This window comes from Melospiza melodia, chromosome 1, assembly GCF_035770615.1.
Source record: "Melospiza melodia melodia isolate bMelMel2 chromosome 1, bMelMel2.pri, whole genome shotgun sequence".
Lineage (NCBI taxonomy): Eukaryota > Metazoa > Chordata > Aves > Passeriformes > Passerellidae > Melospiza > Melospiza melodia.
Genome location: NC_086194.1, coordinates 104,671,036 through 104,696,582, shown reverse-complemented (window position 1 = coordinate 104,696,582; position 25,547 = coordinate 104,671,036). Strand labels below are relative to the sequence as shown.

The 25,547-nt window shown below is 40.9% G+C and overlaps 1 long non-coding RNA gene across 2 annotated transcripts; it reads right to left on the bottom strand.

Moving 5' to 3' along the window:
* Nucleotides 1-10,831: 10,831 nt before the first annotated feature.
* Nucleotides 10,832-20,013, bottom strand: LOC134421904 (uncharacterized). 2 transcript variants are annotated; one of them, XR_010028698.1, is made up of 6 exons: nucleotides 19,959-20,004; nucleotides 19,589-19,746; nucleotides 15,673-18,567; nucleotides 15,006-15,114; nucleotides 14,767-14,912; nucleotides 10,832-13,796 (listed from the first exon to the last, which is right to left on the bottom strand). It is a non-coding gene; the product is annotated as an uncharacterized LOC134421904 (long non-coding RNA). The 2 variants fall into 2 exon arrangements; XR_010028699.1 differs by lacking the exon at nucleotides 19,589-19,746 and having other exon boundaries at nucleotides 19,959-20,013.
* Between the last annotated feature and the right edge of the window lie 5,534 nt (nucleotides 20,014-25,547).

Here is a 25,547-nt window from a genome sequence, read left to right as displayed (position 1 = left end):
TTCACAGTTAAAACATTTGCAATTATTTCTCCCTCAGATTAGAGCAATGCATAGTGATGCAAAGTAAAACAGCGTAGGCTTGATTCTCCAGTCTCTTAACACAGGTTTTATATTGGCATATGGTGACTCCCTTAAGCAGAGCACTCCTCAGTTAGGGTGATTTGAATGGACAATTAAGCTCAGCATGATAAATACAGCAAATTCAATATGAACATCTGGGGATGCATTTAAGGATCAGTGATTCATTTTTTAAAATAATATTTGGTTAGGTTTGAAAAGTCTGGTGCCACTGTAAGAGTGAGATTTCTCCTTCCTGATGAAGCAGTGGGAAAAAATCCCTTTCCTTCACAGGGCACAAGATTAGCCTATTCATAGAAGCCAGGGTCCTTTCCCTCAATCTGCATGTGTCTAACGTATCTCTTTGAAAATGCTTAATTAGTATAGCAGTTCAAACTTTGCCAAAGGGCTGCATACCACTGTCTTTGGATTATGTTAACTAGAAGTCATAATTGGTTGCAGTTCCAAGAGATGTTCTGAACACAATTCTCCTACACTTCCACAATGACTCTCTAAGGTTCAGATTGTGGAAAATTCCCTTCTCTCAACAAGTTTTGAAGACTCCTCACGGTCACAGCCAGAGCTGTTTGGGTTTTTTTCTTGCCTATTATGTAACCATTAATAGCCCCCATTTTTATTTATTCTTCAGAAGTTGTATGGCAAATATTTTTGTTCAGGAACAAAAGTTTGATTTCATATTACACCCAAGAATTACAAGGTAGAGAAGATTCTTTTATTTGGATTTTGTTTGTATTTATTTTTACTGTGCATTTTCTTTTGCCTTTCTTTCACCTTTCTTTCTGTAGTTGTTGTGGATATGCTGTGGAGCCAGTAGTTCATATCTTTGAGAAGGCAGTAAGCTCACGGCTACCTGGCAATGCTGTTGATTATTTTTACTGTAACTCTGAAAAGAAAGAAAACAAAAAGTGTGTGTATGTATGTATATGTATATATATACAGGTTTATTTACACATGCACTAAAGATAAATATTCACTGAAGCTTTAAACCCAATGCCAAGCTGGAGAAGCTGGTTTTTGCATTGGAGTCCTTCCTAGAACCCAAGGCAAAGGACTCTACCCTTGTTTGCAGAGCAGCAGCATCCTTGTAGCCTCTGTACTTGCTTTTCTCAGAGGTGGAGAGGAGGGTAGCCAAAAGTCTACTTCATCTGTCAGCTTTTCATCCTCTGGTACTATTACCAAGCCTCTCTTTTCAGCCTCCATGGCTCACTCCTCCTATTGATATTACCTCAGCATTTTTGCATTAAAAATGCTACCACCTTCCAGCTTTAGAGTTTTTGCCGCTGCCCCACTCTGATGGGCACCCCTGTCTGCTCCTGAGTCTGCTGCACAACACTCTCCCTGCCTGCCCCAAGTCTTACACCCTGCACAGCTCTCCTTACCCTTTCCAGCTGCTATACAAGCATTTCTGCATTTTCATTTTGTGTTTCTGTCTGGAAAACAGAAACTTCTCTTCTTCTCTCTTCCAGTCCATTAGCAGGTCTCAGACATCTCTCTTTTGTGTTGATTCCCCGAGTCACCTGGCGCATTGTGATACATTATCTTCTCTGCTTACCTTGCTCAATTCACTTCTATTCTGCTCTCAATTGGATTTTAGCCACCCATAATTTGTGAGTGTTTAGAATTAGATGTATTTTGTAAGCCATTTGAAAAACAAGGATATCAAGCTTCCAGATGGCATAAAATACTGGTTTCTGGATTTAGTACTTCTCAAGATAGAACCTGTAAAAATCATGCCTGACTGGAAGGGTGGAAAAAAAGTAAGAGGGCAGTCCAAGTACTGTGCTTCTGGGTTTTGTTTTTCCTCCTTTTGTTTTCCTTCCAAGAGGGCCCTTTACAGGTGACAATTACATGGAAATAGGCAGAGAAGAGCAGGGCAGTCAGTTCCAGTATGCATAAGATGCGTCTAAGAGATGGTTAGGATGTGCACAAAAAACTAACCAGGGGCTCAGAGACTTCTTTCTCCTCTTTGTTAAACATGATTAAACAAGATGGTGGAAGAGCTGACACTGTAATTAGCCATATTAGTTTTATTCATGTCATAAGAAAAATTCACCATTATAATCTTATTAAAAATAAACAGCTGTATAATCTAGGAAATTTTTTATACAATGAATGTTAATGCTATGAATTATGCCTAAGTCACAAGATAAGGTGTTTTTTAAGATCAGCTCTCCACAAGCCATTTGACCCTTTAAAAAAGCACTTTACTTTTTATTAGTGCCGCTACATTTTGATCTTTCTTCACTTTAGATTCCTTCTTATTTTACAGAGCTACTGCTCATCAACTTATCCACCCTGCAAAGCTCCCCAGACCTTTAATCTGTTTAGTCCACTTGTCATGGACTTTCTCCTTTTTTAACAGGTGGAATTCAAATATTCTCACTGGCAGTCTTTCTTTCTCTGGGAATATTAGACCCCCCTCGCTGCTTGCTCCTGATGTGGAGGATTTCCAAGTGCTGCTCCCTAAAACATCTTTGACCCAAAGCAAAGGCCTTGGTATCGTGCCTGGCCTTTCTTCAGCAGAACAAAACTAATGAAACAACATGTGAAAGAGAAATCTAATCTGAAAGTTCCTGCCTAGGGAGGGGCAAATACTTCTGTCACAGACATCCAGAGGAAGTCAGGGCATGCTAAGAATCATAGAAAGGAGTGCTGCAGGATTTTGGACACTGCAGAGAGTAAATGCCAGAAGGCCATCCCTTGGCTGACCACAATATGACTGTGCATGGAGCAGGGAAAGCCACTGACTGGCAATCCCACTGAGCAGATGTCCTACAAGAGAAAGTCTTTTATCTCATCACCTGCTGTGTCAAAACCTCCTCTGACGGCTCAGCACTGAATAACCACAGGAAGAATCTCAATTACATTACTGCCCGTGTTTCCTCCACAGTTATGCCTGCCCAGGAACTGGGATATACCAGGCTACATGTCAGACACTTCCCAAAAGCCCCATAATATTGTACACGAGCCATCCAACCCCTGATGCACGTGCTGCAGCACAGCTGGCAAAACAAGGCACACGTGGCGGTCTTTCATTCAGTGTTCCTATTTTACAATGTTGACAGAGGAATCTCTCCATGTTCATTTTCCAGTCTGCTGTCAGTATTGTGGTATTTATATTACAGATGCATTTACATAATATTTATGTCTTGGTGCTGCTCTCACTAACCGGCTTTCCCACCCGTCAGTTGGCAGTGAGGCTGGCACCCGGCAATTGCAGATTTACATGATACTGTTGTGCTCTTTGAGGCAACAGGTAGACACAGTTTTGGGGGATGTAAAGGCCAGGTAGTAAGGTAGGCATGTGGTGGTTATGCCTGTTTATCTATGCAGGCATACTAGGCTAAGGCAATCTTAAGAAGTTTAAAAATGCAAAATGCCTGGTGGCAAGTAGAGGATCAGTAACGTTGAGTAGAGAATTATCCCTTCCAAAAAGTTAGACATGCTGACAAATTACTGCTTTAAACTAATAGCAGTGTTGAAGACCTCTCTGCTAACACTATCAGATAAATGCATCTACAATCTCTGCTTCCCACATTTGACACCTCTTAAGGGCTTGCCTACACAATGAAGTTGTTCTTACATTGATTTTAAAAAATGTCATTTGGTTTATAAGTGATTTAGTTTAACATAATTTAAATAAATTCTTTTGAAAAACATGTGTTTGTATAAAACATTTGATGCAGAGATTGGATGAGAGAATAAAAGCTCTACAGAAACCAACACCATCCAGGTTCTGACTTGGACAGAAATTAGATTGTTGTAAAATTTCCAGTCTTGGACTCAGATGAAGCTCTCTGCTTTGTTGGTTTTTGTTTTGTTTTTTTTTTCTAATAAATGAAAATGCGTCTAGGCATTTTAAATTAATGGATTTTTTAAAATTACTATATATGTGTATATATATTTATATAGGTTTATGTAGACATATATATATATAGACATATTTTACTTCTGTTGACATAGCTAATGCTTTTATTAGAAGTCTTTATCTGCTTAGAGACACTTTCACTGAATAAAATGAAGTGCTATCTGAGACACTCATATAGTCCTAGTATTTCTAGACTGAAGTGCTTTCCTCTGTGAGATACAGAATGTTTAACAACTCCTTATCATCAATATGGTTTAACTGATGTGACATGTCCTTTCTCTGTTGTCCATCAATGTTCTAACACCCAAGTTAAATCAGAATTGGCAAAAGTGGGATCTCTCCTGTTCTGTGATGTAGAAAGAATAGCCAGTCATGGTTTGTATAAAATACTTCATAGACACAGTTATATACAATACAGTTTCCTAATGAGGCCAATTCCCTAGGCAACAGCCCAAATCTGTAAATGTCTTAAGCACAGAAATACAGCCAGCAGGATGTCTAATTCAGTTAAACTCAATGGAGATTATTTGGTACTCATATTCACCTCACCTCCATGAGCTGTAGTCCTGTTTTAAACTATGTATTGAGAAAAAAAACAGTACTCAAACACTCCTTCCTAAGGGAATTTTTTCTAAAACCTCCTCATTTGCCTTGGGTATTTTACTGCTCATGTTTTGAAAAATTGTTTCTCTCCTGAAATTCAAAACAATCTTCAAGAAAAACAACTAAGAAATTAAACTAAAGAAGCTGTAAGTATATTTAATACAATGCCTTGTGGTTTGAGTAACCAAAGAAGTCTGCTTTTGACTATTTTATTTTCCTGAAATAAAAACAAGTTTCAGTCTTTCAGATCACATGTCATGAGATGAATTACATTTCCTTTGGCTTGTCTCTCCATCATTGCACCTCTTCTCTCCCACATCTCTATTCATCTGTGTGAAAATGCTTCCATTACAAATCAGTAGGATATTTTGTCTTGTCAGTCCTCTCATGCAGCTTCATGTGCACTTTTGCATGTGATGCATGCACTGCACCTTGATCAAAAGTGAAGCCTAATTGCCTTCTTACAAGAAGACCGAACAGCAATAAGATAAATGCACATGGGGATGATTCAGCTTGCTGTGTGTCTGGGGCACCAGAAAGTTTGGCTATGTCTTGACAATACTCATAACTCTGAAACACACCATTCATTGGATTTGATAATTGCTGGTGTAGGTCACTACATTTTTATCCCGAAACCTCAGGGAAATGGCCCCAGGATAGAAGGACTTCGAAGCTGTTTCTGTACCTCTGCCTCCCAGCCATGCTAAGTGCTGCTCAGCTTGTCCCTGTCCAGGAACTGGTGCCACAGCAGCTTTGCAAGGACAATAAAAAGAGCAATCAATTTTTACTCCTCCTGAAGGACAATGCAAAGCATACATGCCTCAAACCCGAGCTTTAAAATAGACAGTGCGAATGTTTTACTAGGTCATAAAAGTGTGATTCATTGCAACCTGTCTGACATGATAGGACAGAGATCACCTCTGTGTTGGTTGCACTTTTGTTCCAGTGAACCCACAGCACCGTGTAATATTAACCTGCTAGACACGAAAACAAAAAGAAGCTTGAGGAAGGCACGGGTACATTGCTCCCTATCTGTCAGAAAACTGCCTAGGGAAATGAGGTCAGCTATCTACCGAGAAACCACGCTTGAACACCAGGGAGCCGAGATTTGTTTCTCTAAATTGCAGAGGGTTTGGCCTTCCTCACAGGGAAAGTGAAGGAAAATTCCTTCTGCACATCCATCAAGGTAGGGTCAGCAGCTTTACAAAGGACACAAAGCAAAGGGGCTTGCTATTTGGGAATAATCAAGTTTCTTTTAAGTCTATGTAGTGCTTAGTTATGTATTGGTAAATGAAGGACTAAAGTACTCCTCTGCTTGGTTTTGTCTGAGCTATCCTTCCACTGCCCCTCATTTAGCTTTGACTATCCTACTGCCAAGACCATGACCCAGTGGAGACACATTATCTGATACAAATGTATGTTATCAAGAATAAAAAGAAATTACTTTTCTTTAATTGTATAGAGGGATTGGTAAGGATTTCTGTTCATAGTATGATCTTGAATCTCAAATTGTGAACATTTGCTTCGCTGCTCAAGTGGATTTGAACTGCCACTTAGTAGGGGAGGAAATTCTCCTAGATCTGACTGGTGTCTCTGCTGTACTGTCAGTTTGCACATGAACTCCTTTTAGCTAATCGTGAGCAAGGGATAAAAATAAATAGCTATCGAAAGAAAGCCTCTACAAATATGTCTCTTTGGAACCAGAATATCCAGGACCTGCTCTCTCCTATGCAACATGTGAAAAACATCCTGTAATTTGCTCCCCTTTCTAATTCCTATAAAGATAGGAAAGAACAAAATCTGTTCCTGTACATAAAATTAATAGGGGAGGTTAGGGAGAGTTCTCCAGCAGATACAAATGGAAGAGGCTTTTGAGGGAAAGCCCTTCCACCTTAAAGGCCTCTAGTAGGAAGTTCCTAAAAATTGCAACAGAATCTAGATGACTAACTACTGAGGTTGTTTGAGGACTTAGCCACAACACAAATATATAAAGACTGCAAGGTCTAAGAACTAATCATCATACAAGGAAGAAACAGTTTTTTGTTTTCCCTGTTCAGATTTTATGGGTCATCTGCCACTGAACTGTGAACAAGTCTGGGAAATGTGGGACTCTTCCATCTCTCATATTTAAAGTCATGTGTCCAGCTCTGGATTTGGGTGTAGAATGAAGCCTTTTATTGTGGGGCAATTCATTGATGGCTGGAAGACATTAGAGTTGTTGACATCTGTAAAGTATTTCAGAAATTACGAGGATATATAGTGATGAGCAACACAGAGGCCACATCAGACCAGAGCTTCATAGTCACCCAGGAGTTGCGTAATTGAGGAAGAAACGTGGATTCTTTCCAGAGGATGTCAAATTAAGTCCATCTGTACTGAAGCAGGACTGAAAAATGTGCATTGTGTTCAAGTACCAATTCAAGCAAAATCTCAGTCAGAATTTCCCTTTTACAGTTCTGTCTGATTTGTAGTTCTGCCTTTACTCTGACAGGCTTCTTTACATTTCCATAGCATACATTTCTCCTTGTTATCTTTAACACAAACAGATTTAAATCCACATATTAAATTCCAATTTCCATCTGCTAATTCTTTTACTGCTGCATATGCATTCCTCCCTCATTTTTCTTTGTTGCCTTTCCTAGGGAGGCGGGAGAGCTAATTAATTAATACTCTTATTATTGGGAGGTAGGAATGTGTAGCTGAAAAGCAGCTACAAATATTTCACTGAGGGATTGTAAGGACTGGGTGGCCACTTCATCAGGAGTCTGGGACTTCATAGGTTTTGGGAAAGAATGGTTTAATCCTTGGGTCCTGCTGCTGCATCCAGTGTAGGAATTCCCCACTGGATGTCTGGTTCCTCACAGTTGACCACAGAGTGATTCTCTGTTGTGGGTTTGCAGGAGCCTGTGCTGTTTTGCAGCATAAGGGAATGTTTTTCAATGCCAAGCCGTTACCCTTCATATTGTATTTTGACCGCATCTCACTTCTTTCCTGCCCCATTCACTGAAGCGGTGATTGCAAAGCTGCCATGGTAGCTTTCCCGGTGGCTTGCATCCATGGAAATGAGGTGCAAACTCCCAGCAAACAGGGCTGCCATGCATTTAGCCATGTCTGATGAACGCATTGATGAGCCTGGCAACCAAGACAGGGGCAAGTGGTGAAGGACACTGAGAGAGCTTACAGGGACCAATGTTGGAAAGAAGTCACTCAGGATGTGACTCCGGCTTTGTGCAGCAAATTATCATTTCTGTATTACTATAGCAAATAGTTTCCACCTCTCCCACCATAGTTCTTTTATTTTTGTTAGAGGTTTTTCTTTGCCATGGATCCACTTTCTCACATATAAGCCATCAACTAGAAATTAAAATCCCTTTTCTCTTCAAAAAGAAGAGATAATCTACCCATCCATGTTTTGAGGAAAGGGGGCTGCAATCAGATTTTACTGTCTTTCTAAATTTTGCTTTATTTTACATACTGTCATGCAGGACTTGCACAAACAAGGAGAACTGACTAGCTAAAGAGTAAAGACACTAAAACTTAAAATATCAAGAGAGCTGTCAAACGTATTGAGTAAGTGGGGAGGAGTAGAAATTTTCTTCTAATCTCTTTCAGCTATTGTAAACACATCTCACTTGCAGCAGCACATCTTATCAACAGATGTTGGTTGTTCTTGTCTTTAATTGCTGCTGTCACTTTAGCAGTTCTCGCTCCTACAGCTCAGTTGAACAAAAGGACACTTCGCTAACCTCTTTTTGCCCTGCTATCCTGCCCCTCTCTGGGTGTGCATCCAGGGGGAGGATGTGGGTGCACTTTCTTTGCAGCTTCGCTTTCCTGCTGCCATGCTCGCGCTGCAGTGTCGGTGTGTGGAGGCTGGTGGTGTAATCCCTCCGTGCTCAGTGTGTACCACTGATTCAAAGGATGAAAACTGTTTTCTCCCATCTGGCCCCAACCCTGGAAAGCTGCAGGAAAACTGTATGGCAGGTGCTACTTAAAGAAAGCTCTTCTCATGCTCAGACAGGATACCCTTTTTATCCTGCATAAAAAGTGCCGAAGTATTTTTCTCCACATAATCCTCTCAATTCCTGCCTATTTGCTGCTCTTCTCTTCCTACCCCCACTACTGCCTTTTCTTTCTCCCATGGGACTGGCAGAATCTCAGAGGAAATAAGTAAAGCTTTCCTAATATAGAAGCTCATCTTCTCTGAAAACACTTCTCATTCTGTTAATGGAGTTCTGGAAATGTTTCAGTTCTCTCCCTACACTAATACTTTATTCTTTTCCTCTGATAGCTGTCCAAGCACCAGTGTCATCAGTTTTCCTAGCTTTATTAGCTCATTCTGCAAAGGAATGCTCAGGCAGTCTAACAAAATAATAATAAAAAATTGGCTGGAGTGTTTTATAGCTATGTACTCTCTTTAGAAAAATAAATATGCATCTGGGGACAGCTTTGTGAGACCATTTCTTTACAGGGGTTTTACGCTCTACATACAAATATCAATGGAAGATAACATAGGTTGCTTAGCAGATTTACATATGTTCCTTTCCCCTTCCTCTCTCACCCTGATATATGCCTGGCCTAGGGCTCTTCTTCCTGAGTCTCTCCACCTATGGTATCTGTGCTCAATATTTGCAAATCCACTCGTAAAATTTTATGTAACAAAAGCATGAAGTGCCTGCAAATCCTCTGCGTAGAAGGGAGTGCTTTTTCTGTGCCTCCCTCCCCCACAGTTACACGAGTTCTGGGGAGAAGCAAGGGAAGTGCAGAGCAGCAGATATGGAAACGCTCTCATTCCTCAATAAGAGTAGGGTTTTCCACCAGGGAGAAGCTGCGGCTTAGTAGCAGGGGCAGGTGGCTTTGCTGTACCCAAAGCTGGTCTTACAGGCTGCAGCAGAGAGGGGGGGGAGCTCAGGTACCCTCCTGTCCCCTCAAAACCCCAACTTGAAGATGGGGGTGGGGCAGGGTGAGCAGGGAGCCTCCCATCCTCAAAATAGAAATTGTGGGGAGCAAGGATGTGCTAAGCACGAATGCACAAAAGGGTGGGAAGTTGGTGGGAAGTCAGTGGGAGGAGGAAGAGTTCTTCAGAATGGTGGCATCTGAGGAGACTATGGCCAATTATGGCCCATAAGAGGAGAAATGCCTGCAGTTGCCCTGGGAGAGAAATACTTATACAGAGAGTTTGAAGCAGGCTCAGTGAGCACATGCTTAAAATACTCCACCTGCGTTTTGGAGATATTCACTAGCACAGGCTGCCTTCCTTGTGCTTGCTCCGCTCCAGCTGCCCAGGATGTGCTTTCTTGCCTACCCTTTTCCAGACACAGCTTGTGCAGAAATAGGAGCTGACTGAGATAAGCACCACACAAGGCATGGACAACTGCAGTATTGTTGTTGTCAGGCAGAGCCCTGTCTCAATGGCTTGTCCCGAATGTGCAGGAGGGGGACAGGGGAAGAGTTGGATGGAAATGAAATGGACTTCCATTTCACACAGCCTCTCCCAGGGAAGATTAGTGGGTGCCCCAGTCAGAGTGCCCCAGCTCAGCACATACAGAATTTGCAGGAAGGTTGCAACCTCTGCTCTGCCTGGTACCCTTTCCATTTTTGACCCATGAGGATGCCAGCAGGGCAGTTCTTTATCTGTGGTCCACCCAAAACTAAAAGTGAGGGCAAGAAAAAGAAACTGGATACCTGCTTGAGTAACTTGGTTGCATGAAATGTAGTTTGGGAAGTGAACTGGTCTTGATAAAGGCTGGCCATGCTGGCATCAGCATTTGGAGTGCATATTTGGTCATAGCTATGTGCACAGAGTGCAGAGACAGGAAAAACCTGAGCCAAAAAAGTGTGTTCTCCAGCAGGAACACAGAATTAAGGTGCTACTTTTATGCTGCATTTTCATTAGTGGTGTCTCAAAAATATCACTTTCAGCATGCCTTTTTCACTTCTCCCACAGAAGCATGAAAATTAACATCAGCTAACAAAATTTTCTATTGCTCTGGAGGAAATGTTGTGGAGAGCTGTTAATACATTATTTTTCTCATTTGCTTTTTTTTTTTTAACTTTATCAAAGTCCAGTCATAATGAGATGCACTATTTTCCTTCGTGGGGCTTTTTTTTAAATTATTTAATTATTTTTCTCCCTCCCAGAGTTTAAGACACACATAGACACACCTCAACAAGCAAAACACAAGACCCTTCATGCAGAGTCATTTCCCACCAAATTTCACACTGGACATGATATGCCAGCCCAGATAGAATATAGCAGGGAAAGCCACGTGGTACCAGCACACATTTCCTAGGCACAGGCATCAGGCTTGCCCTCTGGATGGCTGGAGAACACTTTCATCAACTGGATTCTGCCATGTGCAAGAAAATAGCTGTGCTGCTCATGGAGGTGAGGTCACATTTGGGGGTTGCAATTCATTATTCTCTACCTGTCCTTTATTCCAAGAGAAAGGTGTTTGAGCTCACATCTTCTTTTTGTTGCTGCTGTGACACCTGGAATTGTCAGAAAGGACCTGTTCCCACCACCTTTCACTTTATCTCTTGGTGTCAGCACCACTCCTTCCAAACCAAGTGGGCTAAGGAGATACTGTGACTGTACATGCAGGAACACACACTTCCACAGTGCATAGGAGGAAAAATCATAGTCAAGTCCTAAGCTTCTGCAGCCCTTTTCCTGCATACCAAAATCCCAGGGCATCACACTTACCTTCTTTACCTGATCCATGGCTGCACAGGAGTGACAACTAGGTTTTTTCCCCTAGACTGAAGTTCTACCACTTACAGGTAGCTTATGCAATCCTGTACATGAGTTAATTCTACCCCAAACAGGAACCTAAACAGGGTGAAGGTCAATTCCTGTGAAAATATACTGTGTGCTGCTTGGTCTATCGTTCAAATTACTCAAGGTCAGGTTTTATTTAATCATGCTTTCTTCCACAATTTTTTCCCTCCAATATTAAAATAAAAAAAGCAATTAGATAACGAAGTATATGTAGCTTGTTTTCTTGGATTGTTTCTCAGCTTTTTCCTAAATTGTCACTGCCCCTTTGGACTTCAGCAGTGGGATGGCTGCCAGGTTTCCACAGAGATGCAAACAAATTCTATGCAATAAAATATCATCTCTACATAATTTAAGTCCCAAATGTACATGGTGACAGTTTTATGTTTGAGTGATATGAAAATCCGAGATATTGGATGTGAGTATAATTTAGGATTGAGAGCTGCAAATATTTCTGTGCCCTGGAATCCGGTTAAAATGCACCATTGCACATGCCGTGTTTCGGTGGTGAAGTATTGCTCGCCTCTGATTGCTGCAGGGTAAGAACTTTATTTTCCTAACCCATGATTTAATGCTTTCCACCCCCTGTAAATTGTAACCAACAATGCCCTCTATGTGAGCTCTGGTAGCTGAGGAGACAGGGGAGATGGCTGCAGCAGGGGAAGGGAAAGAGGGGAGAAAAGAAGGGCAAAAGAGAGGAACATCTGCAATGGATTAAAAAACATTGTCAACTTGCCTTCTTAAGGAACTGAAGGCTGAATACTGGGCCAAAACCCCAATTAGATGGTGACAGTAGAACTCCTCTGATTTTGAAGGAGCTGAGCCAGTCTGAACCAGCTGAGAAGCTGGTCTGCAGTTTCACATTTAGTGTCCAAAGTGGTTGGAGCAGGGGAGGTTTGAAACTGTACTCCTCACGTAGCACAGAGGGGCCTGCAGGAATAATGTTTGCTTTGGCATGGAGGTGGGTTAGTGTAGACCCAGCAGGTCCTGCAGTGAAAGGCTCCTTTCTGCTCTGAGTGATGGTGACTTCCATAAAGACAGCAAATTCATCCAGAGATATGCCTTAACACACATCCTTCTTTAATGTGTTAGTCCTTGCACGGTGCAGACCTCAAGGTGAATCTCTGTGGATGCTCTTGCCCTTGTTTTCATCCCTGGATGTCCCCTGTTTCTCTGCATGGCACAGATCTCGTGGTGTTTTCCCTGGATAACTATTCCAGACTCCCTCTTTAGTACAACAGCAGTCAGGCTGTGTCAGGACCTGAGAAACTCTGATGTTTTTGAAATGCCTCTTTCTACGAAAAAGGAGCTGCTGCATTTCCTCCATCTTCCCTTTTCCATATAGAAAGGCCCTAAGAGGAAGTTTTTGCTAAGATTTACCCATTTCTGGCATAATTTCTGAAATTTGCTCTCTTCTTCCTTGCTACCCTTTTCTCTTTTCCCAGGATGCTTGCTCTGGCTCCATCTCGTTAGGAAGATTGTCTTCTCACAGCATGCAAAATTAAGAAGTAGCTGTGAGGAAAAAGTGCAGATAGATAAGAGGTTCCTCTCATCACAGGCAGCCTGGTGCAAAATGTTTCAAGCAGCACAGGAAGGCCGGAATGAGGCTGAGATATAACAAAGCTCACATCCATCCCATGAAGACCACCTTCTTTCCAAGAGATGAGTAACAAAGCAGAGGACAGGTGGACAGGGGATAATACCTGATTTCTTCTATGATATAGTGATCAGAAGATATCAAAAAAGAACAGCAGGCAACAGGTTTAAAATAGACAGAGATACCACATTATGCAACTTATAATAAGCAGCTCCTCAGTTTAATCACAGCATAAGTGAAGACTTAAAAATTGTATGGATGCAAAACCTGATTGGCAAATACATTAAATTAAAAGAAGATAACTTATGCAGGGAATCCCTGAGGCACAAAACATCAAGAACAGGGAGCTACTGAAGGAAATAGCACTTTGTGTTTGATCTGCTGCTACACTCTCCCAGGAGCACCTAGGTATTGGCCATCCCCCCAGGTAGGGCACCGTGCTGCTGGCCTTGGTCTGACCCAGTGCCACCTCTGGTATGTTCACAGGCCCAGTTAGTCAGGTGCTGGGTGCCACCAGACCTGCAGCACTGCTCTCTTTGAGAACTTAGAAAATAATGTGCTTGGTCAACTTTCTATCAAGACCAAATACTACCAAGGAATTGGTAATTCCAGATATTCTGTCCACGAGTTCTGAAGACATTTTCCTTCTATGTAGAGGAAAATGAATGCCCATGATAGATACTGACTGTACTTACCTATAACATTCATCTAACTGATGCATATCTAATTTTTATACCTGCCTGAGTCTATGGTGAGATGGATACCCACCATTCCCAGAGAGATACATCAGTCATTCTTTCTTTGCATCCTCTGGGCTTCCCAAAAGCTCACCATGTGCTGATATTCCTCACCTGACTGCAGCCATGGAAAAGCATCTGTGGTGAGAAAAAGAAGGCATTTTTAAAACCAGAACTGAATCTGTTTTGTGTGGCACACCTCCAGAGACAACCTTTTCCCCTTAGCAATTCAGAAGGGTGATAGTGGTGTGGACAAAGAACATATACATGCCACATGCAGGAATGGATGCCAACCTCTGAACGACTGCACTGTTTACTTTTGATGCCACATTATCTTTCTTCCAACATTGTTGCAACTAACACCAAAAATCGTGACCCAGAGCAAGTGTCTGCTCTCTTGTGGGGGCATCTACAGTACCAGGAGTTTGTTGCAAGCTGGTAAATGGCAGTCATGTATCAGCTGAGATTTGGTGGCGTATTATATGTGGCATCTTGAGCAAGATGCTGAGTTCTCAGACAGAAATGCTTTATCACCAAAGAGGTCCTAATTTGGATAAGTGCTGTTATGTCACAGCACACCACACCACAATACTGACAGTTTGATGCTGAGGCTTCTCAGGATCTTCGGCATGCGAGTCATATTTCTGATTTATGAAATTATTAATGATTTATGATTTGAAAGCCAGGTTAGTAACATGTCCATTTTTTGATAGCTGAAAAAACCTCCACAGTTCTGCCAAGTATCTAGGATCTTTTTTTAAGAAATACAGAGAAGATGCCACAGCTTACTTATCACAGTTTCTTCTAAATTAGAGAATCTATATCATGATGTCAAGTTTCCTTGTCAGGAATTATTGGAAACCTCTCACTGCTATCTGTCTAAAATAAGCATCTTATGCTCTGAGTGCCCTTGTGTCAGCTAATGAGTGTATTAATATTGACCATGGGATCTTACTAATTCCCTGCTGTTCAATGATTTATGGCCAGAGAGCATTTAGCAGTGGAACAGATCAATCATCACAACAAACTGATTATAAGCATTCCTAGGAATGTATAACAGCGTATGCAAATTCTAGATTCTGTCACCCTTCCTCACATCAAACCCTACCTTGCCAAACACCTCCTGCCTTCCAGAACTATTCCAAGAGCACGGATTCCTTTGTGAAACAGCAGTAGTGTATTTATAAATAGGGGACCAATTATGGGTTTCTTCTATCCCCCAAATTCTCTCGCTTAGCTGCCTGAACTGCATATCTAACACAAAACAGAAGACATGTTAGTCCCAGTTCAAAATTGTGTGATAACTGAACTACGAGAGTTAGGATTTAGGATTTCTGAGGGACCTACCTGATAGGTCCTGAAGCAAATGAGGACAAGGAAGGAAAACTGTTTTCTTTCAATGTGATTGATTTCGGTAGAATATTCAGATTCTCTTCCCACTGCTTGCAAATTCATGCTATTTCATGAAGAAATATCCGAAATTACCATAATTTCTCCTAAGAAAAATTTATGCCTGAATTAATGTGTTTAATTAGTCAGTCTCAGTTCAGTGTTGAGGGCTGTTTAATTTAACATCTCAATTTTACATATTTGCTCTTCTTATCCTTTTTTTTTCCTATTTATTACCATTTGTTGCACACCCCTTTCAAGAAGGTGATACCAGGTTCTAGGACTTCACACTCCTTGATGTGGACATCTATACAGCTTTCTAATATGGCATGGTGGCCATTGCTCAACCAGATCTGATATTAAACCTTCAGAAATAATCTGACCAGATGGATCTTCCTGCATATTTAATTTCTCCACTATAAATTATGTACCTAGCTGTGACAGTAACTTCTGGGCACTTTGTAACTACAGTTAACCCTCTCGACTTTGATGTTGTATGTAAAAGAATTGGGGCTTACCTCTGAGAATGAAGAACTTAAGAAGAGAGATGAAGATGTTTTAGGGATAAACTCTCAAATATCAGGAAGATGTCCTAGTGTACAGTTTGTTATGCAAATTAACTTACCCTATTCTGGGATTTCAGTAATTCTTCTGATTTTGCTAAGTGTAATGTGTGAGACTTCCACTTAAACTCTTCTGTCACAAATTCAGAATTTTGTTGTTTCTTTTTGTTTCCATTCAAGTTTTGATTGCCTGTAACTATTGGAAAAAGAAGGGAAGGAATGTGCTTTCAGCATGAGGATTCTTAGACTGGGTGGCTAAATGGCTCTAAAGGTGAAAGGTTTTGAATACTTACCTTCTTTTTGAGAAAAATCCATCCGATCTCTTTTAGTTCAGTCAATTACAGATCTAACCTCATTTCTATTTCCATTAATAGGAGTTTTATCCACTGCTTCAGTTGTCAGAACCCTCTACTACAGTAAGAAATAGTGTAGCCAAGTTCATATCAGAGTTCCCATTTCAGGTTGATTTTAAAATCTTTTATTTTTGATAGTGTCTCTTACATCATGGTTTGATATATCAAAGAGTTGACTCCCTGCAGGTAACAAAAGTTTCAAGGAATTTTATTGGGAGGGAGAAATGAGAATGACTTGAAGAGCAGCTGTCAAAGAAAATAGGAATTTAACATTGGGATGAAGGTAGATTTAATTGCAAGACATGAGGGAAGATGAAGGAGTGAGAAAAGGGAGATGACATCTGTTTATATTGTGAAATAAAAAACATGTTTATAGGCCAACACTGCTGTGAGAGATGGAGAATAATGAAGAAGTCAGCATTATCGTAATCCTCCTGGTCTTTTTTTAAATAAATCATCATTTCATATGGCAAGTCTCACTTTCTTCATACCCATTTCCATCATACAGATTTAAGTAACAAATTGTTTGCCTTCTCAAAAAGCAATATGCCAAAACACATGCTAAATCCATGAATAAAACTACAAGACACCAGTCTTTTGCTTACTTCAATCTATCTATCCTTTATTTTTTAAATTTTAACTTTGCTGTAGTTGCCTGCATGGCATTGGTTTCAGGAAGACCCGGGAGTTGTGAACATCACAAGATGTCCTAAGCTAAAATTTGTTTTCCTCAGGTGTGTTTTGGTTCACTCAGAATTGCAGCTGTCTCAAGATAGTCTCTCCAAAATGTTGAAAAGACAAGCAAAAAGCATGTATACTGGATTAATATCCTATACCCATCTTACCCTTTGAGTTTTCTTTCCACCTGAGTTTTCATCCTTTCTGCGGTTCCTTTCTTTAATAATGTGTGAAAACCCAAAAATGGGCAGCAGAAAAGTGCCTGTGGTAGTTCTGTGGCACCTGTTCTGTTTGATCTCCTCACGGTCCATCAATCATCACAACCACTCACGCTGCACCACACATCTGTCCCTCTGCCCCTTCTTGTCCCAGTCTACTGTTCCTCACAATGGCAAACTGCCTTTTCCTCCATGGACCCTCTCTTCCACCCTTTCAGCTCGTTCCGGCTCCATTCCTTGCTTTCCATTCTTTTTTTAGTTCTGCGGCTTGACAAGGCGCATGTTATTTCCCCTAGAAAAACAAATTGATGGGTATAGTCTAGCACGTGTTTACGTTGACTTTAGAGATTTTTGGATGTAATCCTCTCCCTCAAAAATATGGACTGTAAAGCAATATGTTATTTCTTCCTTGTTGGTTCTAGAGTGTTCCATGTAATACTGCAAACTCAGTCCTCGCCTTGCATAAAGCATTCAGAAAGTTGCTGAATGTTGCTTCTGTGCTGTACATTTATTGACTGAAACATTTGAGTTGTTGCTTTTCACACTGGTAATTTTAGAGCACAGATGCCTAGCATGTTTACTCACATACCAGGGCTCACATTTAATGAGCAAAATGTCAAGTATATTGTTATCCACCATAAAAACTGTGAAAAATATCCTTGCCATCTGCAGTGTGCCTTCTGCTTCAGCCTAAAAGACTTTTACAAGCAACTACATGAAATTAGCATTAAAGTCAATATTTATAAATGGAACCACCTCTAAAGGGCCGGATCTTCTCCCCTCCCACACCCCCTGTCCCTCTGGGATCTAATGAGCTGGAGAGGCCGGGTGCAGGAAGGGAGCTGAGTTGTGCCTGGCTCCTGGCTGCAGTCAGGCAGAATAATCTTCCTGCACTGAGGAAGAATGGGAAAGAGAAGAGTGGTACTAAATGGCATTGACAGCATCTGAGGGCCGGATCCTGAGCTGGTGTCAGTGGGTGTAATGTCATTGTCCTCGCTGGAGTGACACAGCCAGCACAAATCAGCACAGTTTGGGTGACTGACACAGCACTGTGTTTGATCTGTGCTACCTGAGGATGGAGTCCGTAGTAACGCTCATGGAATAGATGGTGGATAGTAGAGCTGAAACTGGGATTTGATAGACTGCCATCAGAAAAGAATAATGTCTTCCAAGAAAATGTTTGCCAATTCTCCACCAAGTGTGAAAAAAAATTGGCCATTTGTTCCGGCTTTTTACATTGCTGAGGACAATGAAGATTGTCTGTTGCTGAAGTCTCTAGATTTTACTGCAAGAATAATAAAATGAACAATTACCAGTAATGGATAACTGCTCCTGAGCCTTCTCCAAGCAGCCTATATGAACTTTTAATTGTGCTCTTGCAAAACCTTTAATCCAACCATGATTAGTGTGCTGCAGAACTGAGATCTAAGCGCATTTTGAAAACTGTTGCTGTTATCCCAACGTCCATAAGCAGCTGAAATTCCAGCCAGATCTTCATGGCTGGGGCAGAGCTGATGAACCAAAGTCTGGGGCAGAGCTGATGAACAAAAGTCAGAACATGCTCCCTCAGATGGGTGACCAGGATAACTTTTGCCATTTGTTCCAGCTGTTCTGCCAAGTCGCCCACAGACCACTGGCTCCACCAAGCTCACATGAACCACAGCCTAGCACAGACATCATGAAAGCTGGTCACTCCCACAGCTGGAGGCTAATGAAACAGAGAAAGGTAGCATCATCATATAATCCACACCACCTTGCCTTTTTCTTTGTACACATGTTGAACAAGAGGATCAGGATGAAAATTGCTGTGGTGATTAGCAAACACAGCATAAATATTTATCCAGAAAATTACAGATCAAATGCATTTTAAAATTTTTATTTATGGCTGTTTAGATGCAAATATATTTCATTAACTGGACTTTAGGAAGAGCACTTACATGTTCCCTTAGAGTATTTCTAATATAATCATTGCTTGGGCAATTAGGCCACTCACTAAGCCACAAATCTTATCTTTCACACCGGTGAGTCATAAATAAGGACTGAGTCACAAATAGACCAGACAGACAAATGGTGTCAGGAAGGAAATAAGATTGGCTGTGAATATATTTAGGCTGGAAATTAGAAGATGGCTGCAGACTACCTGAGGAATGCAATTCTGATACAGTTTTCTAATTGGGAGGAACTGAGCTAAGAGAAGTAACTTAAATTGCTTTATCATTTAGCTTCACAAGCCTGTGAAAGGGATTGTACACCAAGTAGGAGAATTTCTTTTTCTTTGCCTGCCATGACTACCTGCAATTAGTGGCCGGCTTACCCAAGTTGTCCCAGCCAGTCCTGTTGTTATCAGTAGTCCTTAGGACTCATGCACAGCAGGGACAGATTGGACAGATACAGCAGTGCCAGTGTCGTCACAGAGTCAAGGTTCTGTGCAATGCAGACTCCAGTGCTCACACTGTGAGTGTGTGAAGCTGTGTTGCTCTGGCTGTTGCAAAACCCTCCTGTCGGAGAAACTGAGAACACCTTGACTTCCTATGATTGCATTCAAGGGCAAGTTCAATTATGGGGTATTCTATGATGGGGGGCACATAGTAAAATGGAGATCAACTAATAGCTCTATAAGCTAATTAAATGTTTTCCAATGTTAGACCAATGCAATGACTTTGTGTCAACAACCAGAGTTCCTGGGAACTCTTGTAATACAAATAATGGGATTTACCATGTTGGCTTACCTTTACTGGCTTCTGTATTTCTCAAGGAGAAAGGGAGAGTGGGATTTTTGCTCTTCACAGAAGTCAATTTACTTATTTCCTTGGTGTAAATAATGCTGAATAAGCTGATGCAGCGTCTTACACAGGCTGGAAGTATGTCTGTGTCTGAATGCTATCTGCTAAATGAAAAGATTCCCATGTCTGTCACAGCATGGATTTAACTGTGCCTTCCAGCTCCACATCAGCTCCGCTCTGTACCAGCAGACTTGTCTTTAAATGTGATCCTTGCTTTGCCGTGACACATTACAACTTAAAAATATTTTTCTTTTAATCAATATGTAGATCATGGATACACATTCCATAATATATTGCCCACATCAAGTATTTTTACCTTTCGTATCCCGGGTGCAGTCTTCTCTCTCTTGTTCCCTTTCCTGCATGCCCTTTGTTCTCTGTCCTATCATATGATACAGGCACTAGTGTTACCCAGAGATATTCATGCTCAGTTAGGCAGCAGGAATTCACATGACATGATGAAGAAATTATATAGCAATGTTTAATTCTTGTGTGAAACTGGGCACCTGCATCTTGCTATAATGAGGGCCATGTTCCCCAGTGCACCTGAATGAAAGGTGCTTTCTGCTGCACATATAAGGGCTATCTGACCACAAGGACAGGTATTTTACAGAATCACAGAATCAGTTAAGTTAGAAAAGACCTCTGAGATCATCGAGCCCAACCTATGACCTCACATTACCATGTCAGCTAGACCATGGCACCAAATGCCTCAGCCAGTCTTTCCTTAAATGCCTCCAGAGACAGTGACGCCACCTCCTCCCAGGGCAGTTTCTTCCAATGTCTATTCACCTTTTCAATAGAAAAGTTCCTCCCAATGTCCAGCCTGAACCTTAGGGTCAGTTACTGCTTGCTTTCTGAAAACTTACCATCAGGTAGTGTTTCACTGTCCTGGAGAAATACTTCTATTTCTTGCTGTTTCCTAACACTTGGTCTGTCCACACATGACAATAGAAAGGTGCCCTACCTCATTGCCTCAATGTATGGGAAGGTGAGAAGCCAAAAAAAAAAAAAAAAAGACCTCCACAGACCTCTCTTCAGTTTTCTGGAAATAAAGAAAAATTAAAATATTAATGTGTTAACAATAAAAAGAAAAATTACTTTTAACTATGGCACATGCGCTGCAGAGTTCAGACATGAGGAAATCAAGCCTGACTCCAACTTGCACCTTGACCTCACTGGGACCAGAACTGGACCCTAGTTTATAATGCAGCTGTTTTCTTGAAAAGGACCCTGACAGGATGTGAGTGTCAGCACTGAAATACACACAGAGTAATACATTTATTAAAATCTATGAAGCAAAATATCTTTTTATAAGAGTAATTCTCTCTTTGCAAAACAAATTTTCTGAACTGCTAGTAGAAAAATGGAATTTTACTCTTCAGAAACTTGTATTTTTTGTCTCCTATGTAGTTTGCCACTGATTCAGCTTTCTTTTTCTCCTTTTCTAACTTACACCGTGAAGATCATTATAAAGTATTTCTGTTATGAAAGAGTCCACTTTTGAAAACCATGAGAAATCACCTTTCTGTAAGCATGAAATAAAATCCTTAAGAGGAGAAACCCCACTTCAAATCATGCCAAAGTTTCCAATCTACCTGAGTTCTACTGCAAACTTTTCAAACCATGAGATATATTCCACACATATTCAACATACACCTGAAGATAATGTTTGGCTCCTACATGTATTCCTAGCTTCACATCTGTAGAGGGTTTAGACCCAGTAAAGATCTTCTGTTGGGATTATGCACTGTAATTTATAGCAAAGTTGTTTGTTGTGTGCCCAATGCTCTTCGTGCTTGAGGGTTTTGTTTTTGACCTCACTGCTTATTACAATAAGGTTGAGAAGTATGCAAGCTTTCTCCTACTCTCAAATTACCTTAATTATATTGTACTCCAACATTTGGGCTGAATTTCTTCCCATTCCCAAGTCAATATCTTGACTGTATTGGTTACTATATCAGTGTGAGAAGTAGGAAATTTTTTTCTGCTTCTTCCATTTAAAAAATATCTCTTTCATTACTCAGGTTTGCTCAGGCCTGATTAGGGAAACATCCTGATGCCTATTTATGGAGAGTTTCACCATCTCAGCTGGTTCCCTAGATCCATATATACCTTGTGCTGCAAGATATAACACCTAGCAGGTATTCACGTTCAGAAATTCAGTTCAGAAATTCAGTTCAGTTTAAACAAGTGCTTAACCAAGAGGTGCTTTTTGTGGGCAAGTTGTTTCAAGAGTAGCTGGATACTCCCCATGGGCTCACAGGCAGAGCCTACAAAGCACAGCCCCAGACTGAGCTGCTCTGGGTCCTGGTCCAGCTACTTATTTTCTTGTGAGCTTGGGAAATTCTCTTTTTTGCTAATGGCTTTGTCTCTGCCTCTAACTAGCATCCCTTAATTTCATGTGCATGATGTTTGAGTGCCATGCTTGTGGCAGAATGCAAGGAGTTTAGAGATGCTGATTTTCCTTCGGAGGGAGAACACAATCTCTTGGAAAACTGTGGGCATGGGAATGCTGTAAACCTGACATGCATCAGTTTCCCTATGTGCTAAAGCAGAGAAATCCCACTAACTCTGCTACCAGGGCACTATAAAATTATGTTCATTATTGTTTGTGAAAGGCATCAAGTTTCTTAGATCAATACTGCTACTGAAGTACAAAGTAAAAGTACTTCTCAAGGAGGAAGAGGATTGCCTTTTGAGCTGCCATCTGCTCCTGGCCTGACTCCAGTTTCTTCCCAGTGAGTAATATGAAGGCAATTTCATTTTCACAATATGACATATGTAGCTCTAGGTCTTAAAGAGGGAGGAACAATCCACCAGTAGTCTGCCTCCCACTGTAGAAGCAAATTATCTAAATTAGAGCATAGTAATTAGACAGATTCATTGATTTGCTGTAAATATCCTAGCTCTATCGTCAGTCCATTGTGGTTCACAGAATGAAGTTTGTTTGGTTGTTTCTTAATATGGCATTTTCTACATTATCTCATCCCTGAGGCATGGCTGAGATAAAGGTCCATTCAAATGCTTGCCAAACAATATTAGGATAAGAGGATCACCAAATCTTTGGGCGCAGGAGGGAGAACCTACAAAGCAATCAATGTAAGACCAGAAATGTCATCTGTCATCTTAAAACAAGGGCTGTTTGGAACAGAACCCCCCCTTGAGGTGGGCACATGATCACAGAGGAGCCACATTGCTGCTTCAAGGGAGCCTCACTGCTGGAGCCCCAGCCCAGCTGAGGCCTTTCTGCCATGCTGCAGCCTGCCTTAATCTTCACAGCGTGGTCAGAGTGTGTTAAAAAGGCTCCTGGTCAAGGAGAAAGAACTGATCTCATCTGGTGTGTGTAACTGTTCTGAAAGTCTTTTCTGCAAAGATATTCTCTGTTCCTTTTCACTAAACATGTTGAGGTCCAGTTAGCATATGAGATTAGACCGATGTGCACCTTTACATGACGAAGTTTAGAGAAACAGAATAAATCACAGCTAAATCTTAGGCAATCAGTGACAAGCTTGCGTGTCCCAAACTTGCAGCTAGAGGTGGTGAGAGCTTCCTGAGGAGCTCCAGTGGATTTCCTCTCAACTGCTGTAGTAACTACTGCAAGACTCCCTGAGACTTCTCACTGCCTGTGGATGTAGAATGCTGCTGAAGATGAATGTGTGAGCTATTATGTTGTAACAAAATTTTATTTTTTTATTTCATGTCTGCTAAAGCATCAGAAGAAAACACTCAGGGATGGTTTGACCTTCGTAACTTTAATTACATTTTTTGGTAGTGAAATGAAGAATTGTCAAAAATTTACTTCTCAAAAAAGTCACAGATTGCACTAAGAATATATGCAGACTATTAGTATACATCTCACAACCATGGAAAAGAGGTTCTTTGATAAAGAACAGCCATCACAGTTTTGAGAGGAGAGGAATCACAGAATCATCAAGGTTGGAATGACCCCACAAGAAATCTTCATTTTGTCAGGATAGCAACTACAGGGCAGTCCTCTCTGTTGAAAGACTGCTCTCTTATCAAAGGATGTACATCACTTTTTGTGTATCATATAATTCATCCTCCAAGATTTCTCTATAATAAAGACACGCTAAATGCCTACTTCTGACCAGACAGTATGAAGTGCAAGTCCCATCAGTCTCCTTGGATGACTATTTTTCCAAACAGAAGGAAATAATTTAAACCAGAGAATGATTTCTTACTCCTTTGGTGGAGTTGAATAAATAGACAAGACTTGTAGAAACTATACTTTTAAATCACTGCAGACAGAATTTCTATTTAAACACAAGTTCTCAATGCTCTGTTTAAGCAGCTAGCCCACTGCTTGCTATGGATGGAGCAAGGGAATCTTTTCCTGCCAGCCATTTTCTGAGAAAGCTTTGGCTTAATTGGCTAAGAAGAATTAATGAGAGATTATAACTGTATGACAAGGGATTAATTTAGATGACAATGCAGTGTACATTGGTTTTGGTTTGGCAATTTTTTTTTGGTAATTCTTGCACCAGGAAAACAAAATATGACTTCCTTCGCAAACGGCAGTTAAAATACAAAAAGTCTATTTCAGACTTGAATTGAGGATTAGACATCAGCATTTTGTTCATTAAAGTCACAGGATGGGAACAGTCTCAAAACTCGACCTTACCTGCTCTGGAGAATGGGTTTAGACATGACTTAGCTATTATGGAGAGTGGTGGTGCCTACAGCACGTGGGGAAAACCAAACGGAAACACTGCTCAGCTCTGCACCCATACCCTGCAAGCAACAAAAGGCACACTGGCTCCCTGCAAGGCTGTGCTGTACAGAGGTGCATTTTAATTCAGAGCGTGCTGGGTCTGCACACAGCTCAGCACACTGATTGAGAGAAGATCTGTTTTGGGTCCAATACAGCTGGATTGCTCTGCCTCTTCTCTCAGCTAAGTAATACCTACTTCTATGTAATCTGTTTTTTCTTTACACCATTTAAATGTTTCTGGTTTTCAGAGGGCACTAGCCTAATAATCCTGCTTCAGCTGTTGTGAAAATATGGTCTAAAAGCTGCAGACTGCAGGCAAGTTATGGCATTGAAGATTTTCTCTTTGTCTTTATTATTATTTTAATTGCCCCTCCCTCAGGAACCAAGAAAATACTTGAGACAAAATCACAGTCACACTAAGATCTCTAAGAGTTTTGCCACTGACTGCAGTGTGGCTGGATTTCATTCTGAGTCACAATTTTTGTTGCCTTCTCTCCTTATCTGTTGCAAAGCTGTGAATGAGCACTACATTTTGAATAAATCCTGATTTCTCATGTCATAAATGAGAATATAAAGTATAGTTTGAACTGAATTTCCTCCTATTGCAGTGTAATTTTGAATTTTTCTTCTAGTGTTATTTGGCATCCTAGTTGAAAACTTATGCATCAGGAAAGCAGCTGACTTTGATTTGGGGAAAGTAAACACTCTTAAGGTGTCATTTCACTTAACACCTTTGATGTCCAAAAGTGCCCATTTTCTTCATCACTTCATTGGAACTGAGAGAATACAGCAATTTATAATTCTTAGTGTTGAATCAGTCTATGTGTTAATTGTGGAGCTAGCGGTGGGAACAGATGTGTTTTTGTAGAAGGGTGGGCTGAATGTATCTGTCTTTTTAATGTAGTTTCTGTTTGAATGATCAGTATTGCTTAAAATTCCCCCCTCCTCTATACCACCTTGTGTAACTGCTCTATTTTGTGCAGTCCAGGAAGAGCACATCTCTCTCACTAGAGCTTAAGACTCCATCTCAAATTACAAAATGTCCCTGACTATTCAGCCTTTTGAAAAAGCTGTAAATAGAGATATAACTTACCTAGCAACAAAGAGTAGATCTCCACAATGCGGTCTATGAACACAGTGAGTTTATTCAGTTATGGTCATGCTATAGCT